Source organism: Sinohyriopsis cumingii, unplaced genomic scaffold, assembly GCF_028554795.1.
Source record: "Sinohyriopsis cumingii isolate HCF-2022 unplaced genomic scaffold, ASM2855479v2 utg000348l, whole genome shotgun sequence".
NCBI lineage: Eukaryota > Metazoa > Mollusca > Bivalvia > Unionida > Unionidae > Sinohyriopsis > Sinohyriopsis cumingii.
The window spans coordinates 1,397,859-1,422,588 of NW_028315888.1; the positions used below are offsets into that span (position 1 = coordinate 1,397,859).

General features: G+C 35.4%; 1 pseudogene; it reads right to left on the bottom strand.

The window, feature by feature from the left end:
* Positions 1–20,154: 20,154 nt before the first annotated feature.
* LOC149774354 (uncharacterized) lies at positions 20,155–21,214 on the bottom strand (annotated as a pseudogene).
* Between the last annotated feature and the right edge of the window lie 3,516 nt (positions 21,215–24,730).

The following is a 24,730-nucleotide window of genomic DNA, read 5'->3' on the forward strand; positions in this document are numbered from 1 at the left end:
GCAAGCTTCTTTCAAAGGATCGACCCCTCCGTGTTCCATGAACAGTTCTCGAAATTTTCCACAGCAACGCCGTAAAATGTCCACGTCGGAACGACAATACTTTAGCATTTCTTCCTGAAAGTCGAAAGGGTCCGAGGCGTGAGCTTGGTACCAAGCGTAGAAAGCTTCTCGTTGTTCGGTACGCATGTTGTCGGGGTCGTAATAGTGAGCCTCAGGTAAATGGGGTAGAACGGCATGTTGATTGGCTTCCGTATTGAAAAAGTGAGGAAAGTACCCTTTAGCCATTTCTGTCATTCCAAACGTTTTAGGCATTCGACTCAAAGGCATGGCCAAATAGCTCATCGAATCTTTAAACTGTACTTGTCCCACTTGCATAAAAATGATTTTGGCTCCGTTCAAAGTCACTTTAGGCCGCTCGGTGCCTTGTTCCGTATAGTATCTGAGAAGAAACTGTCCATCGTATCCGGAGAAATTGTGAGCCATCACCGTGGCATGACGATGACAATCTCCGTAACGTTCGATGTCCTCTTGGCTCCACGTCTTGTCGATGGGGTCTGAGACCCATCGGGCAAAATCGGCTAACGTGTTCGGTCCCCGAAAGATTTTTTCACGCCCTCCAGGAATCTTGCTGCAGTGAGGGCAATGACTGAAGATAGGTTCTTGAATGCACTTCTCGCACGCTCGATGAGCCACGTAGAAATTAGGAATGTGAATGCCAGTCTCTTGCATGCATTCGAAATCGAAAAAATGAAATTGCCTTTCTTCTTGTGACCGTCCTATTTCTCTGGTGGGGGTTGGTATTTTTGCACGTAGCATTGGTGTTCCAAGTCCACGATGTGGTGACAAATGTGACATTTTTTCTTTCCTGAACATACCTGTGCCTTGGTACTATTGGTACGTATGCCTTGTCTACACGCAGGGCACAATCTCAGCAGTTGACAAGCGCATTTCTTCTGTGAACCTTGTGTTTTCAAGTGTTGTTGGTAACAGGTAGGGCTGACAAACGTGCGCAGACAAGTTGAACAAGGCACTGGTTCTTCTCTCAGACAGGGTGGAGAGGCCAAACATCCTGAGCATTTCCATCCACAATGTTTGTGTTGCTCTCGATTGTTATAACCATAGTCACATTTCTCACAATAATAACCGTATCCCAGGAATCCAGTGATACTGGTAATGGTATCGAAATGTTCATCGTGATAATAGACATGAATGTATTTTCCGTCCTTAAAATCTTGGCCTCGAAACAACAGAGTTCCACGCATTTCTTGAGGGTGCACTTTCAAGGTGTAGCGTGGAGCTAGGGCATCTTGCAACTTTTGCATCTCAGGAATGCCACAGGGTGTGTCTTTGGACAGTCCGGCTTGTTGTAACAGGAGTTCTGCTTCATTTCGTTGTTTGGCTCGGTCGGATTGTTGAATAGTTTTCCAGGTTCTTTTCCATTCTACCGTGTCGTTCTTGTTGGCATAGGTTCGTCCCACCACAATGGCACGGGCTAAACACATCTGGTCTTGAGGGTTGTTAATTCGGACGAGACTTGTTTTGGTGTTGCGAAGGTCGTCCACCAATAACATCTTTTTGCGTCCAGTCCCTTGAGGAGGAGAGACGTGAGCCATTTTCAGTGTGGCTTTACCATCGGTGATGTCAAACTGGTCATTAGATTGTTGTACGTGTTGAATCTTGTCCATGACTTTGGAAGGGGTTAGTTCTGCGGGTCTGCTAAACTCGATCCAAACAGGGGATTTCAAACCGTCGTGATCTATGGATAGTGTCAAGCGATCGTCTTCTTTGGGTTGACATTGTCGCTTGAGTGAGGTGAGCAAAGAATCCCACATCTCGGTGATAAACCCTTCTGCTTTCTCCAAGGGTACGTCGGCCTTGAAATCTTTAAACTTCACCGTGTAGGTGTAAGCCGTGGTTCTAAATTTTCTAGAGGAGCGCTTTTCCGTCTCTCGAATCGAATAGTACTTTTCAGGGTTGACTAAGGGTGGTGAACTTGGTTTAGAGGGTTCGGATTCTGGTTCACTCATGTCCTCTTTAAAATCACTGGCATGAATTTGTGCCAAGATTTCAGCCCTGGTACGAGGCGATAGATCACGTTTCTGCCTCTTACTTTCTTCTTCTTCTTTCTTCTCGAATGAATAGGATCGTTTCATCTTGAGTGCAAAACGTCAAATGACTCAAGTTCAAACACCATAGACTAATTTATAGTCATGGCAAACCAGCGTATATAAAAAGGGTGTGTCTTGTCCTTTCACTATTCATTTCACTCTCAAACCGAGGAGAACGATGGAAGAGACTACCCAGATGGAACGTTTCGTCAGAGCTTTGCGAGGGGTCATTAGAAAATTCTCTTCAGACCAGCCGACGGACTACTCTCCTTCCTTTCGAGATAAGAGTCAGGATACTTGCTATATCTGTCAGAAGAAAGGGCATCGGTCTTCAGAGTGTCCAGACCGTCAAAAAAAAAAAAAACAGGGGCTAAAAAAGACAAAAGTCAAGATACCTGTTATTATTGTAAAGAAAAAGGACATTGGTCTCCAGATTGCCCAAAAAAGAAACAAGAGGAGTCAGAAGAAAAGAAGGATTCTTCAGAAGAAGAGAGGGATTCTTCGGAAGAAGAGAGGGATTCTTCAAAAGAAGAGATGGATTCTTCAGAGGAAGAAGAGGAAGAAAGAAGACAATTCTATTTAAAAGAGGCAAAGAAACAGGAGAAGAAAAGAAGAAGGGAAGAAAATGAGGAAAAAACGGTGAAGAAATTCAAAAGACAGAGAGACTAAACAAGGAGAAATAAGAAGTCAATGAACTTTTAATTAAAGTGTTCTGTGGTGAATTGTGAATTGGATTGCAAAAAATGGATAAAAGAATACATGAATGATATAAGGTAAGTGTCTTTGAGTTTTGATTTTAAAATAAGAAGCTACACTCACACACTCATACACAGACACGTACTATCAGGGTAAAATGGTTTGGTTTTTTTTGTTGATTTTTGAGTTATTGGCAAATTGAAAGGCTATCTCTTTTCGAGAGAAGTGGGTGGCCCTGAAAAGGGCCTTTTTTGGTGTAGGGGTGAGTTTAATCAATCAACTTTAACTGCCTTAAGCCTTTTGCTACGGCCGAGGCCTACTTCTGATGATTGGGTTGAAATCACTAAGGGTGGTACGATAGGCTTAGTCACAGGGTTGGCGTGTTTAGCTCGGGAAGGTCGTATTCTCTTCGGTCGTGATAAAGAAGTCTGATACATTTGTTTCAGACTTCTTAACTCCGCTAAAATGTCCAACAGTACCGTAGCCGTTTGATTTTCACCCTCTTGTTTCTTTGCTGCTACTTCTTCTTCTTGTTGTTTTTTTCTTACCTCTTCTTGTTGCTGTTGCTGTTGCTGTTGGAGAAAAGCTTGTTCCGCTTCCTTTTGTCGTTGCATAAATTTCTCCAATTCTTCTTTCTGTCTCTGTCTAAAATTCTCCACTTGCGGTAATGAAGAAGGTAAGGAAGGTTCCGGAGCAAATTCTTGCGAGGTAAGAAAATCCACAAAATCCCAATGTACCTCTTCTGAAAGTAAGTCCGGTTTCCCTTGGGCAGTCTCCCCTGCTGGTGCACCCCAATGGATCGTTTTCTGAGTTTCCGTCATGTTCAATCACTGTCGCATAGATTGACCGCACACAAGCGCTAACTAATCTATATAGACCACGTGACGTCACAGACTGCTCTCTTCGGATTGGATGCGAGCTGACTGAATTTTGTAACGCGTGTTCGGATTGGTGAATGAATTCATTCCGTTTCAATCCTTCTTGTACCTATAAATAAGCGCAGTTCACTGCATTGATTCACCTATTCTCGTCGCTTCAAGATGTGGACCACAGTTGAGTCATCCCCCCTTGTGTCTTCCATGATGTTTAGGACGGACATGCTCATGTATGTCAGGTCCAAGTGGACTGTTGTTGATAGGACAGATACTAGTCAATGGATGAGGAGAGTTTACATAGAAAGACAAGGATGTCTCAAGAGGGTACTTGTGTATGGACCGGCAGTTAGAAGGAGTTTAAGAAGAAGAAGAAGATGTGACAGATGCCATCTATGTAAATATTAATATTAACATAAACCCAAAGACCCTTTTCAGGGCCAGCCATATTTCTCGAAAAGAGATAGCCTTTCAATTGCCTACCCCTTTTTTAAAAAATTTTAAAAAAAAAATCCCATGTTCAATTTCCCTTGACGCTATAAAGTCCCACCCTGTTTAAATTCCTTTGACGCTAAACCGTCCCACGATTTTTCTCCATGTTAATTTCCCTTGACGGTAGATTGTCCCACGATTTTTCTCCATGTTAATTTTCCATTGACGCTAGAGTGTCCCAGGGGGTTTTGTAATGCTAATTCCCATTGACGCTAGGGTATCCCCATTCACTACTGCCAACTTTATCCTTGCACAGAATTAAACATTAAAGGAGGTAAAAAGTCGCTGTTGCTAAACTAGTTTATTGCTGAGAAAGAAACTGGTTAGAGATTTATTATTTAACCCAGCTGAGAATCGATATATTTCAAAGTATAAATTTGTGTCCGGACAAAGAAAGACATTCTACACACACATTATAGTTATATCTTCATGATGAACCAAGCGTATAAACAGGCGTTAGCATATACCTTCATTTAGCCAACCATTTTCCCAATAAAATTTAATCCTTTCCAAAAACAGCGCGATAGAAAGTCTGACCTAACAGCGAACCTGTTAAAACGCCATTAAATTTATATAAGTGGCCAAATTAATTATGTCCTTCGACAAAATAAAATATGTCCAAACTCAGAACGTAAGTCGAAAATAGACATAACGGCCTTAGACCTCTTGTATCCACATAATCATCTGTTAATTTCGTCAGACATTAGCTTTGAGAAAGAATTTCAGTGTATTTGAAATTACAGCATGACCATACGTTGCAGATGCGTGCCCTCTCTCAATGTTTGAATTTTGTTGTTAGGGTTGGGAGTTGGGGGTTGGATTGTATTTTGTTCTTGTTGTTGGGTTTTTGACAAATCAGAGCGGGGTTGTTATACCAAATTATATATTAGGACAAGTTTGCTGTAAACGTCCAAACATTCGCACTAACCCTAAAAATGCAATGTTAAGTCACATCACCCTTACTCGAATATAGCCCCTACAGGAAAATATTGAAAGTCTCTAAGTATAGAAATAGGCCAGTCAACAATCCTGCAATATTTCTAGATAAATAAGCTTTCAAAGCTCTCTACTTGGGCAAGGTCGCAATTAGCATACTTTGAAAACTATGACTTAATGGAATTTAGCCATTCCAGAACAATGCTGCCAATAAAAAAAAAAAAATGCACGGTACACTTAATGTCCTTGACTGAAACGAAGTTAATGATCCTAATATTTAACTCACTCTCTTATAAAAAGGGTATCTATTTATTACTTTCTTACTAATATAAAAAAGTTGTCTTTAGTCAGGACATGATTTTGGACCAGGTTAAGTCCAAACTACGATTAAAACATAACAATCCATGATGGAAGAAAATTAATGTAGTTTGAAACGTTTCAAAACAAGTCAGATGTGAATAGCGCCATTTAACTTGGTACTATGTTTTGGGAATATCTTTATGGTTTTGGGCAACATCAAGGGGATCTAAGGCTGAGGTCAGATCGGTATTTCACGCTTTGTATGCAAATAAATATCCTTACTTTACCCTTCTGAATGAGTATAATTAAGAAAATCCAGACGATTTCTAATGGAACAATATCTGAGATGGCTGATCATATGAGCCTAGGTCGTCTCCTACTACTGTACATTAGGACGTCTATTCCTTGCAATTTGTTGATTATTCGGTTCTAATAATATCTTCACATCACCGGCTCCCATCAACGAAATAATCATTACAATCTAACAAAGCTATAAACGGAGACATAAATACAAATAGTACATACCTTGAGGTTATCACAATGAGTATTCCTCCTCTCGTTATGTATGTACATCTGTCTGATAAAGTCATCATATGAATAGAATGATCGCTTTCGATCGATTGCAGAACAAAAGAAAATTTAGCAGACAATAACTTATTGAATTAAAGTGTATTTCTTTTCCCTTAATTCGACATACATTTCGCTAATTATACATCCTGATAAAATTCCCATAAAAGTCTACAATGCAATATACACAGCAAATATTATAGTATGACCACATTGACTCGTGAACGTATTGTTCGTCAACAAGTTCATCCACAAATAATATTATATTCATCTTGACTCCACATCACTCCAAGTTTCCCGTCATGTTAATTCCAATAGATTCAAAGATTTGGTCCCCTAATCGCTAATGTCCATTTCCCACGGTGCCACTTCTTCCCAAAACCGGTGTCAGCTAATAAAAAATACATATTACCGTCCCCAAATGTGTCAAGCTCCAATATAGCTCCACGTAACAACTTTTACAGTCGTTCTCACTTCAGTACAATTTCATCGTCTATAGCATTCATACAACGGTATCGTTAGAATGGAAACTGCTAATTTAATACAGCACAAAAGATTATTATTATTATTATTATTATTATTATTATTATTATTATTATTGAGCTGTTGTTTTTCTGCAATTATTAACTGACATAAGAAAGCAATAGTAGATTATTTTGTCTCTCTCTGTCTTTTTTTTATTTGCCTTGTCGATTCCCAAAATAATTTTTTTACCTTGCATTTTTGTACTAGACAGCAAAATGTTTTAGTCACAAATAACGTGATAAAAGCGTGATCAACACTAATAGGTCAATCACCCTTGCAATTATCCAGCTTGCCCAGAAGGGTCCATAATATTTCTTACCAAAAGGACAATATTCCTAGGCATCACCGTTTGCATATCTTGTTGTCCAGTCTATTCCTCTGCCTTCGCAATATATTACTAATTTTAATCAACAATAACTCTTGTCACTTATAAATGAGTTAAATGTCTGATGTAAAATGAAGCTCCGAATGCTTTAAAATATTCTGTTCTTTTATTGGAGATATTTGCTATCGCATGATGGCATTTTAAAAACAAACACAATACCTTTACCGTGCATTGAATTGCCATTACTCGAATGCTTCGATATATTTGGTTGTATATGCGAGTGTTTATTTCTGATGATGGAAACTCCTAGTGAAAATGTGTATAGAATACAATTTTAAATTGAATCATTTTAACAATATTTTTTTTTTCAGTAACTGGACATTCAATCGCTGCAATGTATTAGTATTTAGTAGTCCCCGGGCAACCGAAATATTTTTTTACCGCTGATATCAAATCTGCTGATTTGTAAATTTAATCAACGCATACTTGGCATGATGAATAAACAAATATGTAGTTTTTCGTGGTTTATTTCTAAAGAGTGTCGTAGTGACCTACGCATCGATTCTTGATCTATGTGGAAACGAAACGATCACATTGCAAGGAAATGAATAGGAAGTAACATAAGAAATGTTACTATGAAGTCACTTGCCTTTAAATGTCGCGAAGTAGTCAATTGGAGATAATTCTAGATAACAAAGGTACAAAAGTGTAATAACCCTACACTCTATATTCCATTGAAAATTATATTTCTATCTGCACACCTAATTTGTCAGCAAATAGGTACATATATTTTTATTTTACATATTCATTTTAGAAAGTCCGTCCATTTGGAAATAGATTTAAACAAAATGTAGATGTATATGTGCAGTAGTAATGCTTGAAACTGACGTACTCAGTCATGTAAACTAAACAAACCGTTAGGACAGTAGTAATGCTTGAAACTGACGTACTCAGTCATGTAAACTAAACAAACCGTTAGGACAGTAGTAATGCTTGAAACTGACGTACTCAGTCATGTAAACTAAACAAACCGTTAGGACAGTAGTAATGCTTGAAACTGACGTACTCAGTCATGTAAACTAAACAAACCGTTAGGACAGTAGTAATGCTTGAAACTGACGTACTCAGTCATGTAAACTAAACAAACCGTTAGGACAGTAGTAATGCTTAAAACTGACGTACTCAGTCATGTAAACTAAACAAACCGTTAGGACAGTGATGACCAAGGATACTAACTTGCAACAACATTAGGTCAAACAAAGATTTTGGTTTTCAAATTAAACCACACCTTTGCAAATAATATTTAGTGGACATATCATGAAAACTGGTGCACAGATGATAGTAATGTTATTGCGGTATGAACATGTGCACGTTATATTTTTGAACTGGCCAAGTACGACACTATCATCTAGTCAGACGGCTTTGAGGTCTGACAGGTTTAGCACCATATACATCTATCACATGTTAAATCAAACAGTCGGACGTAAGAGTGGCTCGCGGTCCAGTAGAATACTTAAGAAACAAAACGTGAGTGACAACTGGTGGTATGTAGGTGGAGCTTGGTTATTCGTCACTTGTATACCTATATAAATATTTCAAACTGATGCTTAAAACCATCCGTGTTCAGTATCAGAGAGCATCGACTTGAAGGCACTTGTGAGAACAGAACATATTCACCACAAAACAAGGATATTGTTCCTGAATTAATATTTACATTTTTGCTGTGTTTCGTGAAAGTATGATGGGAACATTTCAAGTCAGATTCTCTTTTCCTCTTGCACTATGCTTGTTATTTCTGTTTCCGGAGCTACATTCTGCAAACATTAATCAGGTCGAACAAGATATTGATATTCCCATCAAGGCAAAACAACAAGGCAGAGCAAGGGAATACATGAGACAGACTTTGCATGAGGGATCGTCTGTGAACATTTCCTGCAGCACAGATATGGTGGTCATACATTATGCGAATTACCATGCATATTGTGATAGTTCTAAACTTTTAATCCCCTTTTACAGATGGGTATATCTTTTTCATAGGCAAAGATGTAATGAGAAATGTATCATAAACGATGTCACTGACAAAGCAAGTGCTATTTGTTCTCAAGCCAACAATTGTTTAATAACTGCTGACAACCGTGTGTTTGGTGATCCTTGTTATGGCCTATCGAATGTTCTTGACATTACCTATGACTGTATTTGACTTGGGTAAACAAACGACAAGTACTTAACAGCTACCTCCCAAGTAAAGGCAAATACAACAGTTTGTAATTCCATTCATTTTAAGAAGGACCGTTCACCCATCCCACAAGTAGTTCGATGATGATTGTGGAGTTTACTCCAGTTTGTATGTTTAATTCCTAGTACATTTAACGCAGGGAAGTACATGTATTTCACTATAGTTTATATTAGAAATATTATCTGTACCTCTGTTTGCATTATGAGAAACTAGAAATATGTTCTAGAAATTCCAAGTGGACTTTATTATTTAGAAGCAAAGAGTCCGGCTATTACCATAAAACTCAACTAGTGCCTGAACAAGTAATTTTAGGGCAAGCAAATATAAATATGGTCTCAATTTTTTGTTTTGACATTATGAAATGTTCCATTTACGTATGATTCCAAAATTTAAAGTACTAAATTAGAAACTAGACCAAATAAGCGAATTTGTCCTTTTGTATGGTCGATTCATGGTAATGGCGTATCAATCTAAATAAATATTCTAATAGTTTGCAAGAGTTTGTTGTGTGTCATTGTTTTTGTGCTGTTTTGTTCTGTATATATCTTTAAGGTGGTATCCGTGGAAACGAGCCAATTAATCTTAGCACTGTAATACACACAGATTTATATATTCAGACTACCCAATACATCAGACACGTAAATACATCGCACTATGAGAAAACTCCGCCTGGACTTAATATCACAGTATGTTTTGACATTTGCTGTCTTGAGGATAGAGGCTGATAGTAGGTGAGCTGAGAAATGTGGGCGTTCAAAAATATTCACGTATGACACTTTTCATATTTTGTTCCCCGTTTTTTTTTACGGCCTTGATTACGATATCAAGCTAAGTAGGGACACATTCATGTGAAAATTGCCACTAACGAAAACAAAATGAATACATAAAGCAACATATATGAAGTATTAAAAGTATTTGCATGTTTGTGCAAAGTGTGTGTGTGTGTGATTTGGATTTTTAACGTAGAATAAATAATATTTAATTCATATCCTCACGATGTATGCAGTGTGGCAGTTGACAGTGATGTCTAGCGCTGGGGTATCATGCCGCAGACACTTAGCATCATGTCCCACCCAGTCACATTATCCTGACACCTTGCCTTTCAGTTCTAAAACTAACTTCATAATGCTTGTGCAAAGAAAACTCTCAATGGAAATAAAGACATAAGAGGTAGAAATACAAACTACAAAGACATTTCAATTTTTTTTTTATTAACAAATATCAAACTGGCCTTATAAGTAATACAATGATCATCAAAGTTAAAATTGATTTAAAAGTGTGTCATAAATATTTCCGAGGCAGGTAACACGTATACACTTTGTCGGTTGGAAGCTAACGCGAACTCCAGCATTTTAATACTGTCCAGGGTTATTGTTATCTTTCCACCTGCAAAGAATGTTTTCTCTATGGAACGTTCATCTTGACTCGTGCTCCTTTTTAGTGAGCCCCCCCCCCCCCCGAAAATAACATGGTTTTTAAATGAGTGAAATATTGCATTACTGGTTAAATGTTATATGTTATTGGACTGAAATGTAAATAACATTAATACTAATATTGATATGAGATATACTTAAATTAGGATTGCTCATTAGCAAGTTCGCATACAATTTGCCTGTGAGAAAAATAAGAGCAATGCCAACCAAAGTAGTGTAGAAGAAGATTAAAAAAACATTTATGATGTAGCAATTATAAAAAGGAAACAATAAAACTGTCATTGTAATATGATTTCAAACGTATGGGATTGATATTGCACGGTCGTCAGTAAGATTACTTTTAGGTTGGCCTGGTAATATCCCAGGTGATCAACGAGGTTTACGTGTGGGTTATAATATTGCGCCTGACATTGTGAGAATTACTTCAACGACCCGATTTAATTTAATTTGTGACTCCTTTTGGGGGAGTTATGAAAGCAGGTCTAAAACAACAGACGTGGTTGTTCAGGGCTATATACTGTTTGAGTTTTCAATAACCAATGAAGCTAATTACATGGTCAGTAATAGATAATATTAAAAGACCTACTACGATTTGACTGAAACAACTGGGATAGCAGGTGGTTAAATCGATTCCAGATCGATTAGGACGATTAGTAACATTCGTTCCATCTAAAGCAGTTGCGTCACTTTCGACATACTCAATCCACATCATTAACGAAGCCACTCAGAAACGATTATCAGATTCAGGATTTGCAAAGCTGGCAAAAAGGAGAGGATTTGGACGGAAATTGGCATTAAAGAAAATGAATAAGGTATAGCCTTACCATTGTTACATTTAGACATTTACAAAAGGTAACAAGAAGAGAGTGAAGACAGCAAGTTTTGTAAACTTTAAAAAGAAAATTGTTGATTGAAAAACACGATACAAATGAGAAGAAATACACCTAACGGTCCTACGAATTAAATCGTACTGATGTGTCAACAGTTCTTTGTTGAATCACAGAAAATAATATTTCAGTGTTTGACAACAATAAATACGTTCTGATTGATCCAAACAACGAGATAAAGTGACCTCATCAAAAGCCTGACCATTATATGTGTCAGCTAAAGGAATATTTTTCTTATCAACTTCATTCTCAAGACGTTTCATTGCCATAGCTCTGGTAATCGCAAACATTGGGTATAAATCACTGAATTCTTTTTCAATTGGATCGGTTTTCTGATCGAAATATGGATTGTCAGTTACCAGTGGATTAACCACAACTTGTATCCAGATAGGTCATTGACTAGTAATAAATGCATGCCCTCAACAGGTAAAACAGACACTGTACCGACTTTCACGGGTCCTGAGACTAAGTATGATGACAACTTTACACAGTGGAGAGAAACATTAACAAAGCCATACTATACTCCCTGAATTAGGAGAAGAGCTCTCAGAAAAAGGCGAAGTACCTGACAATTAAAGACTCTGAGAAGCCCCTGTGTCCCTTATAATTTCTAATAGGGATATGATTGGCAGAATGACTCAAGAGTGATATAGAATACTTTGATATGAATGGTTCATAATTCTATATAATAAAATCAGACTGGGATGTATTAGACCCGACAAATGTATTGATTTTAATACATGACCATTACCATGACCTCTTAGAAATAAGAGCATTTGGAACAGGTCTGTCTTGATTCTGACGCCTATTTTTCAATTTGTGTTAATCAGAAATAGCGTGAGTTTCTTCTTGCACTAAGTACACGTAGAATGAGACAATGATCATTGATCATGCTTATCGGAAGCTCAGTTTTTAGAAGTCGTGCCGTTTAAGATTTAAAATGGCTCGTACTAGGCTGAAATACATTTCGGTCAGAAGACTGTTGAGTGGAAGTCTTATTTACAAGAGGAACTTTATGAGCTAAAGAATACTCGTCAGCAGAACAAGCAACATCTTCCAAGGTTTCGACTTTCTGCTCATCAAGATAAATTCTAATGTCATTATGGACAGTTCTTGAACTCTTCAACCAATATGAGTTGTCTGAGACTTTTGTAATCTTTTATAATCTTTCCAGAAGTGCACAGCTTATCAAATTTGACATAGGTCCGCTCCGCTTCCTTTTTATAGTTTCTGAATTTTGCCGATAAGCCTCTGGGACAAACTCATAACCCATACAAATATAGTCCTTAACTACATCGTAGTCGGTGCTCTACTCTAGTGACAGTGAAATGTAAATAGCACAAGCTTTACCAGTGAGTACACATTGCAATAACAGAATCCAGTACTCTCTTGACCACTTCAAACTCTCAGCAATTTGTTCGAAATAAGGAATATATCTATCTAATTCTCCATGCCGAAAAGGAGGCACAAAGTTAATATTACTTAAAACAATTAAAGTAGGGTAGTGTTTTTCCTTTGCAAGTTCTAATTTGTTTAACCGAATTTGAAATTCCCATTCAGCCTTCTCATTCTGCATTTGCCATTGTCTTTCACTTTCTTCACTCTCTATTTGCATTTGCATTGCTTCCATCTCTTTCTAAAACTGCATTTGTTTTTCATCTCCCTCTTTCCGAAACTGTATTCATCTTACTTCCATATCTCTTTCCATTTGAATCTTTTTCTATCTGAAACTGAACTGTCGTATATCTAATTCCAACTATTTTAATTGCACTTTCATTTACATAATTTCCAACCATTCCTGTGCAAAATTTAAACAATTGTCTACTGTTGATGATACTGTAGAAAATACTTGCTTATTTCACACAGGATTTTGAAATTGTAAACATAATACTTGGGATTTAAAACAATTCAATACTACAGGAATTATTATTTGAAAGAACAAAGTTTTCTGAAATAGTTTAGCCAAAACTCAAATATCCCTGACGAGCCCCTAATTTCTTTGTTACGTGTTTAGGCTCTAATAAACGGTAACAAGAAAAGAGTGAATGAAGACAGCAACATTTGTTAAAATTATGAAATAATTTATTTCTCTAGGAAAACAAGGTAAAATTGGAAAAGAAAGGAACTTACGGTTTTAAGAATCAAATCCAAAAATAATCCAAGAATATTATAGGAATGAAATATTTTAAGTCCTTGTAATATAATGTTCTAATGAATTTGGGTTCGAGTTTCGACGAAAATCCAAAATTGAAGGCGATGACGTATACTATAACCAGCATAGCACTGATGTGTCTGCAGTTGTTTACTGCACCACATAAAATAATAAAATAAGCCGGTGTTGAAATTCCGAATAAAACATCAATAAATGTCTTTGTCCAAGGTTTCTGTATGAGCACTAAATATTCAAGGGAAAATAATTCATAATTCCATAAAATAAAATTTCAACTCAGCTGGTCACAACAAAAAAACTCACAGTGTTAAAGGTAAAAAACCCAAACTGACTAAATTCTCTAAAGACAAAAGTTATATACTAACTTGAGACGCAAAACAGATTCACGGATGAGAGTCAACCCTCCGGTAAATCCAAAATTTCGAAAACATCTTAGAACCTTTTTACATCTAAAGTCATGTTTTACCAGTCAGCTTTGATTTCACTGTCGTCAATCACACATTAAGAATGACTAAAAAATGTAGTTTCCTTGGAAGCCAATCAAGGCCGGTAAATAGGTCAGCTTTTAGATATAAAATTATATTATTAGGTGTAAACGACTAAACAGTCAAGTCAAACTAAATTCTGGAATATGTCAAATTCACGTAAACAAAATTACATTGCTATAACCTATAAGGGAAATGAAAACAATTTTTTTTTAAAACTAACAAGCAGACAATTAAATTAAATCAAATATTACGTAAATCAAATATACCTAACACTTCTCCCCATGAAAAAAACAAGACTTATATGACAAAGCTCTCTTTTTACCATATATTAATTATACACGAGACTAAAAAGAACTCTTATGAATTATACAAAATGTATTTTAATTAATAAATTTGTATAGACGGGAAAGTGTGTCTGCTATTAAAATATATTTTTCCTTGGTGTGCCTGATGTCAGTCACTTTTACTAGGCTCAATGAAATTGTTCTCCAGCGAAGACTGGATTTCTTTTTCAAGTATTTCTGTTTGAGAGGGTTCAACCTGTACGAGTGCTATTTCACAGGTTTGAAATTTAAAATTTCAACGTCATGGAAAATTTTGTTCTTTCTTGTAAGAACATCAGGAAATACGTGCTCATATTCAAATAATAACTGTTTAAGTTCATTTCTTTCTTGCTATTGTCTAAATCTTTCATAATGTCTGAATTCCGAAGATGTGTCACTCAAATATCAGTAGAATATGATGATATTCCTGCAATTAAATTTTCACTGAATTTGACAGGTACAACTAAATTAATTGCATGTTAAACCCGGCTATCTCTTTCAATATACTGGTACTCCTATAATTATTTGAATCCCATGAGCACTAATATTATAATTTAACTTTTTCATTTTCTTCTTAAATTTGTTTGAGCCGTAATATCTAATCGGAAGAAAATTTTGAAGAATGAGCAAGCGAGACAGAACCCCATTACCAGATTAAAAGTTGTCTCCCTTGTAGTTCTGTCAAACCATAATTTCACTTTTGACTTGAACTGTTGAATGCCAAATTGAAGCATAATTAGCTCAAAAGTTCCAGACCTAAAATTTGACCAAATTGAGTAAAAATCTATATCAATGTTTTAATATTCCTCATAGGATTTGCCTCTGGAAACTTGTTGACGCACACATTATGGTCAACAAGTATTAGTAACCTGACTTGTTCTTTGGTAAGGGACCAACACGATCTACCATAATTCATCAAAATAATTGAAAAACTATCAAGCATACGATTAAATTAAATCAAATATATCTAAATCACATATAGATAACACATTTTTAACAGGGTTTAAGACAACAATGTATTAACCTATAATATGTTGCCAAAGGACTATATGGAATAAGGGCCAATTTCTGCCCCCTCTCCTAATGTCCTTATATTATGTATAATGTACATATGAGGTAGATTACATTTATTTCTGACATCAGTTTTGTGTTCACGTGTCCGTTGCTATGGTTACAGGGTGTCAAAACACTATCAGAAAATGCATGAAAAGCAATCATCTTGTCCATTACTTCTCATCGATACTGCTTTTCCACGAGATATTCACTCAGTTTCAAATTTGCAATATGCATTTTTATTATTTAAGAGGTTATAAAGCTGTATATAAAGTTTAGTTTCTAAAACTATTCCAAAATGGTCCATTGTAGACAAAAATAGAATATCGAACTTATACGTCAACTGAAAACTTTCTAAAATACGTTGACAAAAAGGTACTTGATGGAAATGAACATGTGTTCTTTATGTATTTATGTACTTTTTTCCTTATATTTTCATGCTATGTAACACATACACTACTGTGTTTCTATTTTTAGAAGAGAAAAATCAATCAATTATCTCCCACACCCATTGAGGTAGTCTATAGGTAAACTGTAATCTAGTTATAAACTATATATTCATCCAAAAAGATATAATATGGACATAAATAAGAAAAAAAAACTATTGATTCAGCACTTTTAATGAACTTCTGAAAACTGTGAAATATGTTTTAGAAGTAATGGTATTGGAGAGTACAAGCAAGAAACAGACTATATGTTTTGTACTCTCTAGACCTTTTGCGTCTATTTTTCAACCAACGCGGGAATGCTGCATTACACTAACTGCATGCTGTTGTCTGTGAAATGCGAGGATGTACACGTTTATAAAGCACATATACCTATAACGAACTAATGGAAACACAATCATTTTATTATTCGTCTTGCAAATGCTGTTTACCTGCACTAAGAGTCGGCTAAGATGGTGATTTACATCATGCAAGATTCGGAGATTCCTAGAACGAATGCAGCTTTAAAGAATTTTAAGGGACATGCTTGCACATAAACTTCGATGAAAAACGAGTCAAAATAAATATTTTTCTACCCTTTCATCGTTTAAAATACCTATATACGACTATAATCTCTCTCTCTCTCTCTCTCTCTCTCTCTCTCTCTCTCTCTCTCTCTCTCCTATGCACATGTATGCCTATATTCAATTCTTTGTAGACTCAAAACTGGGGCCCTCGGTGGGGCCAATGAAGAATTTCAAAAACGTATAGAAACATTTTAACGAATAAAATAACGTTATATGAATATGTGTTCATATATAGCATTGACGGAAAGCTAGTCACATTATCTCATTGAGTTTTATAAGCTTACAATGGTTTCAAAGACAATTTGTGTGCCTAAATATTGTAAGTACTATAATACATGTAGGCCGACGTGTTTTGTCGTATTCCTACTCCAAAAAATTCCGAATATCTCGCCGTAATGCTTTCTATATAACTGGAGGTTCAGGAACGTGTTAAAAAGAAATAGATGCAAGCAAGAGACGACGAAACATCTGATAAAATAAATGCACTCACTAAACACATATTACCAAACGGTAGCAGTTAACCAAAACTAATAGCAAATCCTATCTAACTTTACGTTGCTGCAGAGAGCCCAAGTTAGATGGGCCGGACACATCGTTATGTTGCCATGGTTACAGGCTGTCAAAACACTTTATAAAAAGACATGAAAAGTAGTCATTTTTTCCATTTACTTCTCACAGATACTGCTTTGGCAAGAACTATTTAGACAGTTTTAAATATTGCAATATGCATTCATGTTATTATTATTATTATTATTATTATTATTATTATTATTATTATTATTTTTGGGTTATAAAGCTCTGTAAATACAATTTTATTTCTAAAACTATTCCATATGGATTTATCGTAGCAAAAATTATATATATATATATATATATATATATATATATATATATATATATATATATATATATTATAAAGTGTATATATAATTATACGTCCACTGAATACTACACCTGACTTACATTGACAAAAAAGGTACTTAACCATAACATAAGAAAAGATGTTCCAACATAAAATATTGATTAAAATTATTGAACTATGTTTCATGTTATTGATTTATTTTAATTATTGTTTGATATTATTGAATGCTATGAATATATTTAGGCACTAACAGGGACCAATATGTTCACTTCACCGAATATATTGGTTTGTTACCTTTACTGGAAATGACAAGTGTTCTTTATGTATTTTTATCTTTATACTTTCATGGCAATATAACACACACACAAACACACACACACACACACACACACACATACACACACACACACACACGTTTCAATCTATAGCAGAAATAAATATAAATACCTTGACTTCCATACCCCTTGATGTAGCCTCCATTCAATATATGATCCGTTTATGAACTATATATTTGTCCATATATTAATGTGAATGCCAAGCGATATTTAATATCCCTTACACCAACACATTAGTATTTTTTGCATAAGTTTGTAAAACATTAATGGTAATGGGTAAATGGACCCCTCACCCCACCCCAAAAATGCATCTTATTATGTTTTAGCTGTGAAATCTATAATGGCGAGAACACATTTTATTAATATGGCAATGAAGCACAATAGTAGATTTCAAATGAAATGCCCTGAAAAAATAATATGTACATAGCGTTAGTAGTTAAACACAATTAATGGCAAATCCTGATGCTTGTAACATCCACATCAATCCAACCACAACATTACATAATAAGACTAATATACACCTGCTATCATAAGGGTGAGATTGGTAACTGTTTCTATACTTGCCATTTAACCTTTGACCCCTCATAGAGACACCAGGGAAGGTGGCCAAAAATTATACACTAACACTATTTCCAATGCTTATTATACAGGCAACACATCACAAGAAACTTTGATGTAGTCAGCTACACCTTTGCCATTTTCTATAGACCGAACCTGCCATGACTGCACAGCCATGAAAGAAAAATGTATTGAAAAACAAACTACATGTAGTCAGTAAAATACAAACATAAAAAAGTCAAAATAATTGAAGAGTATGAGAAGGCAATATGTTGTTTATTTTGATGCAAAAAGAAACAAAAATTTGTTTAAATCATTCATTAAAAAAAATGAGAGTTAAGTTGTTCTGCAGTGAATAAAATGTACTTTATCTTTAAAGTAATACTTGTGACAGCCTAAAAATGTAACAAATCTGTTATGTATACTAGTAAATACAAATTATGAAAAAGAGATATGCATGAATGAATTCTTCCAAATGATCTAAATATTTCAAATGCTACAAATTAGATACTACGAAGCTGAAAGACATGAATCTCAGAATGGTGCAAAGAGAAGAATACAGAGGTTGATCTTAAGTCAGCTGAGCCTGCACATTCGGCCCAAATGCTGGCCATGTTTTATGCCGAAGCAGCCCCCAATGTCACCGCAACAAGAAAGAGAATGCTCCTTGAAGCCCAAGCTGATGAATACCATAAAAACACTTAAAGCATGTCCTGGCTGCTATTAATTGCTACATTCAGGTTGAATGTGATCGTCCAATCAATATTGTTACAGACCCTGAGTGTAGAAAAGCAAATGACATGTTAAATGAAAAATTATAATTGAACACAAAGAATGGCTTATCAAGATCAACTCAACACAAACCAATTATTTCTTCATCAGACATGTATGCAATCAATCAGTACATGATGCAAAATAATCCCATCACAATCAGATACAGGATTCAGTTATACCTCTCCATCCACTGTTACACGTTGATTAGAATTCCATAGCCAATTAACACCTACTAGTCTTGAAATCAGGTTTGATGAAACGGGCTGAATATATCGTTCTGACCCTTCAAACTATGCAAACAAATAATCAGGAAGACTTAAATGCTAAGGAGGAAATTTCTGACAAGAGAATGTATGCACCTGGTGGTCACAACTGCCCAGTCAGGTCAGTAAAATACTACCTTACACGCATTAATCCAAAGCTGAATCACTGTCTTGTCACATTGATAAAAATGCTTTTGAAAATCCCCAACTGTCAAATATGGTACACCACAAGATGTGTTGGACAGAGACAATTTAGCAGTTTTATGCCTGACATATGCAAAAATGCCCATATATCTGCAAGATATACTGCTCACTCTCTTTATGCCACAACTTTGAATGCAATGACAGATGCCGACCTTCGTGCTAGGCACATTGTGTCTTTGTCTGACCACTCCAATGAACTATCATTGAAACAATATACAAGGCCCAGCACTCTACATAAACAACAAATGAGAAACATTCTTTCCAATGTATGTTCAAATGTAGCATTGTCTGCTCAATACTCTTCAGCAATGCTATCTCATGCAACTGTAAATGTTCAAATGACCCCAACAAACTCAAGCGATACTACTCAAGAAAATGTTAAAATGACCACTACAAACCCAAGCAGTACACATCAAGTAAATGTTAGTACTGGATCTGCTCAAAATCCATTACAAGCACTGCCACATAATACAATGAACTCTATGACAGGTTTCATTACACAATTCACCTGTCATTTCAATAATAACTGCACCTTCCAGATTAGTTCCAAGTAAAAAGAGTAAGTGCAAACAAGTTAAGGAAATACATGATTTTCAAGTTGAGTGCCCCATCTACGATCAAGCAGGACAATTTATACCACGATAAACTCAGGATAAACTTTAAACTATATATATATATATATAAAACGGAACCAGATGATTATTGACGAAGGTAGTGGTCTCGGTGTAGCAACAATCACTCCTCAGTTGATGCATCCTTAAGATGACAAGTTAGTGATTTTCTCTTTGTCAACTCATCATTTTCCCATCTTTTGCAGCCCAGAAACCATATGATACTTGACACGTGTGCACAACACCCTACAACCCGAGCACCAACCTTGCAAGTACAGTACCATCCTTTGATGGAATCTGTGTAATCGTTAGGCTTGTATTGGATCCACAGTGAATGTGTTTTCTTTCTGGAGTGGCGAGACTGGATTTTTGCAATTAACAGGCCTAGAAAATCCATGCATACCTTAACATCATAAAGCCCCTCATATGTGAGTTGTTCATTTGTATAGCTTGGAGCCTGTTTGACTTGATAAATGCCTATAGTGACGTAACGCAGGTAATCAACTGAGAGCATGGGGAAATCAGTCAGTTTATCAGTTGATGCATCCATCTTAAAGTAGATTTTGCGCTTATTCAGCAAGTTGTTCTCTTGAACCAGGATTTGAACACTATTTGGTTCCTTTGCTTTTTCAACCATCCTTTTTGCGGTCTCAGCAGCTGATGGATCCATGTTGGCCAGGGGTGGTCGAAATTTATTCATTAATGCACAGACACTTCTAAGGAAGTCACCTATATGAGGAACAAGTGTATTTGGCACTACTTTATCAAAAACTTCCACCGTTTTACTCGTGCATTAACGCTCTCTACTACCCATCGTAATTTTGTGACCAGTCTTGACGTGTTGGCATCTTCTGTTGAATGCTGCTTCTGTCCTTTATGTAGAAAAACTGGCATTTCAACTTTAAATCCATGTTCCTGTAGGAAATCGACAGAGTCGCGGAACCCCTGTCTACAACAAAAACATCACCCTCCTCTAACCAGTATGTAATATCTTCAGCATTTGTTCTTACAATGTGTTTAGTTATGCTTGCATCATTGTTATAATGGTCAGCTAAATATGGGCCTAGAACAGATAAAATATAACCATCAGTTCCCACAACCATCATTGGCTTAACTAATGGTTGATTTTTATGTAAACTATATGAACATCGTTGGAAGTTATAGTCAGAGCTCTTTTGTATATATATATATATATATATATATATATATGTGTGTGTGTGTGTGTGTGTACCATCAAGGACAAGGACTGATATATTGTAAAGCTTCATTACTAAAGTATGAGTTTTCCAAATGAAATTTGCAACATCTACTATATGAATTTATAAATATACTACACTCTACAAAAGACTGGGTAATGGCACAGATTGGGACATTAACAAGATGATTTCGATGCCCATGTGGTTTTTTACATACAACACAACGTCTGTGTGATCTTGGTGTTGATGGAATTTGAAGTTGAATTGTTTGTGGGCTTTTTAAGGCAGCACTTGAAGTAGTTGGTAGCTGAAAATCTGGATCATGTTGTGGACTGGGTGAACGTGTCACTGAGAGATTTCTGTAATATTTACTACGGCAACTAGAGCAAACATCATCTTGTGTTACAGACCTTTGCAATAATTCCTCTGTATGCTTTTCTAGAATGCCTGTAAGTACTTTTGTTCTAGCTGATGGTTTTACCCTTTTGTAGCACCAAGAACATTGATATGCTTTAGGCATTTCAGATTTTTGTAGAAATTAATTTATTTTAGACCATTTAATAAACTGTCACATATGACATAAAGTCTTATATAATTCATTTATGGTTACTTTTCATTTTTTTGCAACTATTCACTTAGGCAATCATATATATTATATATTGGTACTCAAGCCTGCAACTTCCACCCACACATTTCTTGTAGTGATGTAGCCTGAAACAGATTGTATGTAGAGTATATAAAAATCAACAACTCAGCTTATTATGTATTAATTTTCATAATTCATGTTTTTGTATAATAGTTTTATTGTGTAATCATTTATGACATATAACAGAGGCCAGCATTTTGTATTTCTAAATCACTTTGGTCAGAATATATTTTATGCGATATGTTTTATGGTTAGCAAGTACCCCTCATTGTTTATTTCCCGAACAAAAAAGGCATGTGGGCTACATTTTGTTATTATTTTACTACTGCTGTTATTATTTATTATTACTAGTAGTAGTATTAGTGATATTACTTTTATTCAAGCAAGTTTTACTTTGACTAATAGATTTTCACCTGTAAATTTTATGGCATTATAGTTTTTTTGTTTTATTATACCTGATTAGTAAGTTTAGAAGCTTTTGAGGTGCTCTTTTAATGAAATAAAGACATTATGTTATTACAATAAATATGCAGTAATTAGATACATAGATTGAACTATTAGGTTTTTGGCGTAGAAGTATTGCAAATATTATTTTCAGTTACAAAATCATAATTACTTGGCTTCCATCGGGACTGTGGACATTGTTAAAATTTTAGCAATTGTTAATTGTTTTAGCAATTGTTAAAAACATCATTAGTGTAGTAATCTTTTTAAATTTTTTATGCTATTCTTTAAAGGATTATTCTTGTTATGTACGAGTGTATCGGAAAATGGGATAAAAATTCAGTATGAAAAAATTGAATATAAATATACTTGTATGAAAGGTATACTATCTAAATATGGAAGAATAATCGCTTCACAACATGGGTTTCACTACCATTATTTTCTGATGCAGACATGATTTGCCACCCTTTTAGATGAAAAACATATTGATAAAAATGTTACCTTGCTTGAAATAAAATTGAAATTGATTTTGTGCATTATTTTATATTTTGTTGGTTTTGCGGCGTTGTTACTAATTTTATTTCAAAATAAATTCACAGCTGTTGATATTAATTCTTAAAAAGGAGGAAGGAAAAAAAAATAAAAAAAAATAAATGATTGTGGGGGATTCGAACTTGGTGTGATAGCTTTCGAAATAAATGCTCAACCGCTAGAGCAAATTGAACGTTTGAAGTGTTCGATGTATATTATGCACATAACACTTTTTCCATGCTGCTTTATATGACTGCAGACTAGTAGTTGTTTGCACATTTGATATTAGAATTTTAAAGAATTATTATTGTTACTATATGAATAAAGACACAGTTAACAAAATTTAATGAAACAGTACGCAGGTTGTAAACGTTATTTCCATCAGAAAATTGACAGATTGATTTAGATGACATTTACGGAACTGCGCTGTAATAGTGAATTAAAGATAGCAAACGGTATCGTGATGGAACTGAAGAAAAACCATGTTATTAATGTATAAAATAAATAATATAAGTGTACTTACCATATTATTTAAAGCATCCTTTTGCCAAACATTGGCAACGTAAAAATACAATTTCGTTTAATGTTTAATCCACGTAGTCCTTGTTTATATATAGTTCCAAATGCCCCTTCAACGCCTCTTCGAAAAATCCTGTTCCCAATGCAATTTAGATATAATGAAAATAGAGAGAAAGAATGGAAACATTATTTTAAAAATATCTGAATTGTTATTATTCCCGGAATTTTTCTAATATAATAATGGAGGAAATAATATAGCGCACTCTAGAAATGCGGGTCTAATTGCTTATGCGTGGCGATACTTCGGCAGGTACGGTGCAATAGGGAAAACAACGACAATGATATATAGACAGCAAAATTCAAGAATTTTTTTAATTTTTAGTGATTAGCGCAAACGTGAACACATGAGTTAATATGAGAACCTAAAACATTTTTAAAAATGAATAAATTAATGTAAATACCTTGTCTGATCAAGCCTGCACTTATATCTTATTTTTAGTTTCAAGTTGCTCAAAGATAACATTTTCTCTTAAATTTCCCATACCAGACCATGTTAAAAGGTCGTGTTTTGGTATGAAAAAAGAAATTTATGTGCATATTTAATGCAGAATAGGGTGATTTATACATCGAATAATACAACACGGCACAGAGTTGTGATATTTACAAGAATTTGTTTCCCCATAAAAACGGGGGCACAAAATGGCCCTTATTCCATATAGTCCTTTGGACTCTCTTGAATCGTCATATTCATAATTTAAACTAAACTGCACTGATCTTGCTTCTCTGGCACATTTATTTGATAACAGCCCGAATCTATACATTTCCAACGAAGGCTGGTATTTTATAACATTTAATGCACATAATTGGGATGCTTTTGCCCACATTGGTTGTTGCGCTTAGTATAAGAGTATGGAAATGTTGTAAAGTGTGCAATCTGACTAAAATCAGGTCTCCACCCTCTACTTGAAGATCAAACAGCGACCACTTAAGGGTCATGTTCAGTTGACCTTTTAATTAGCATAAGTAAATGCAGCTTTCAACAATCTGGACAGGAATCAAATCGTTCAGCGCCTATTGATGCTCTTCATCCATTCTGCTCAGCCTCCCAATCGCGAAGATGAAAGACTTCTTCTGCTGTCTGATAAATTTAACGATTATGGTAATAACATAGGTCACCAGAACATTGCCACTAAGCGGTCGCAGTCAGATCTTCAAGTATGATAATGAATATCTAATTTAAATCAGATTGTAAAGCGAATAAAGCTCTCACAAAAGAGGAAAAAGAGGATGTAGCTCCATTCAGACATTATTTTATTTGACCATATAACCATTAATTATCTGTATTGATAGACACGTGTGTTTGT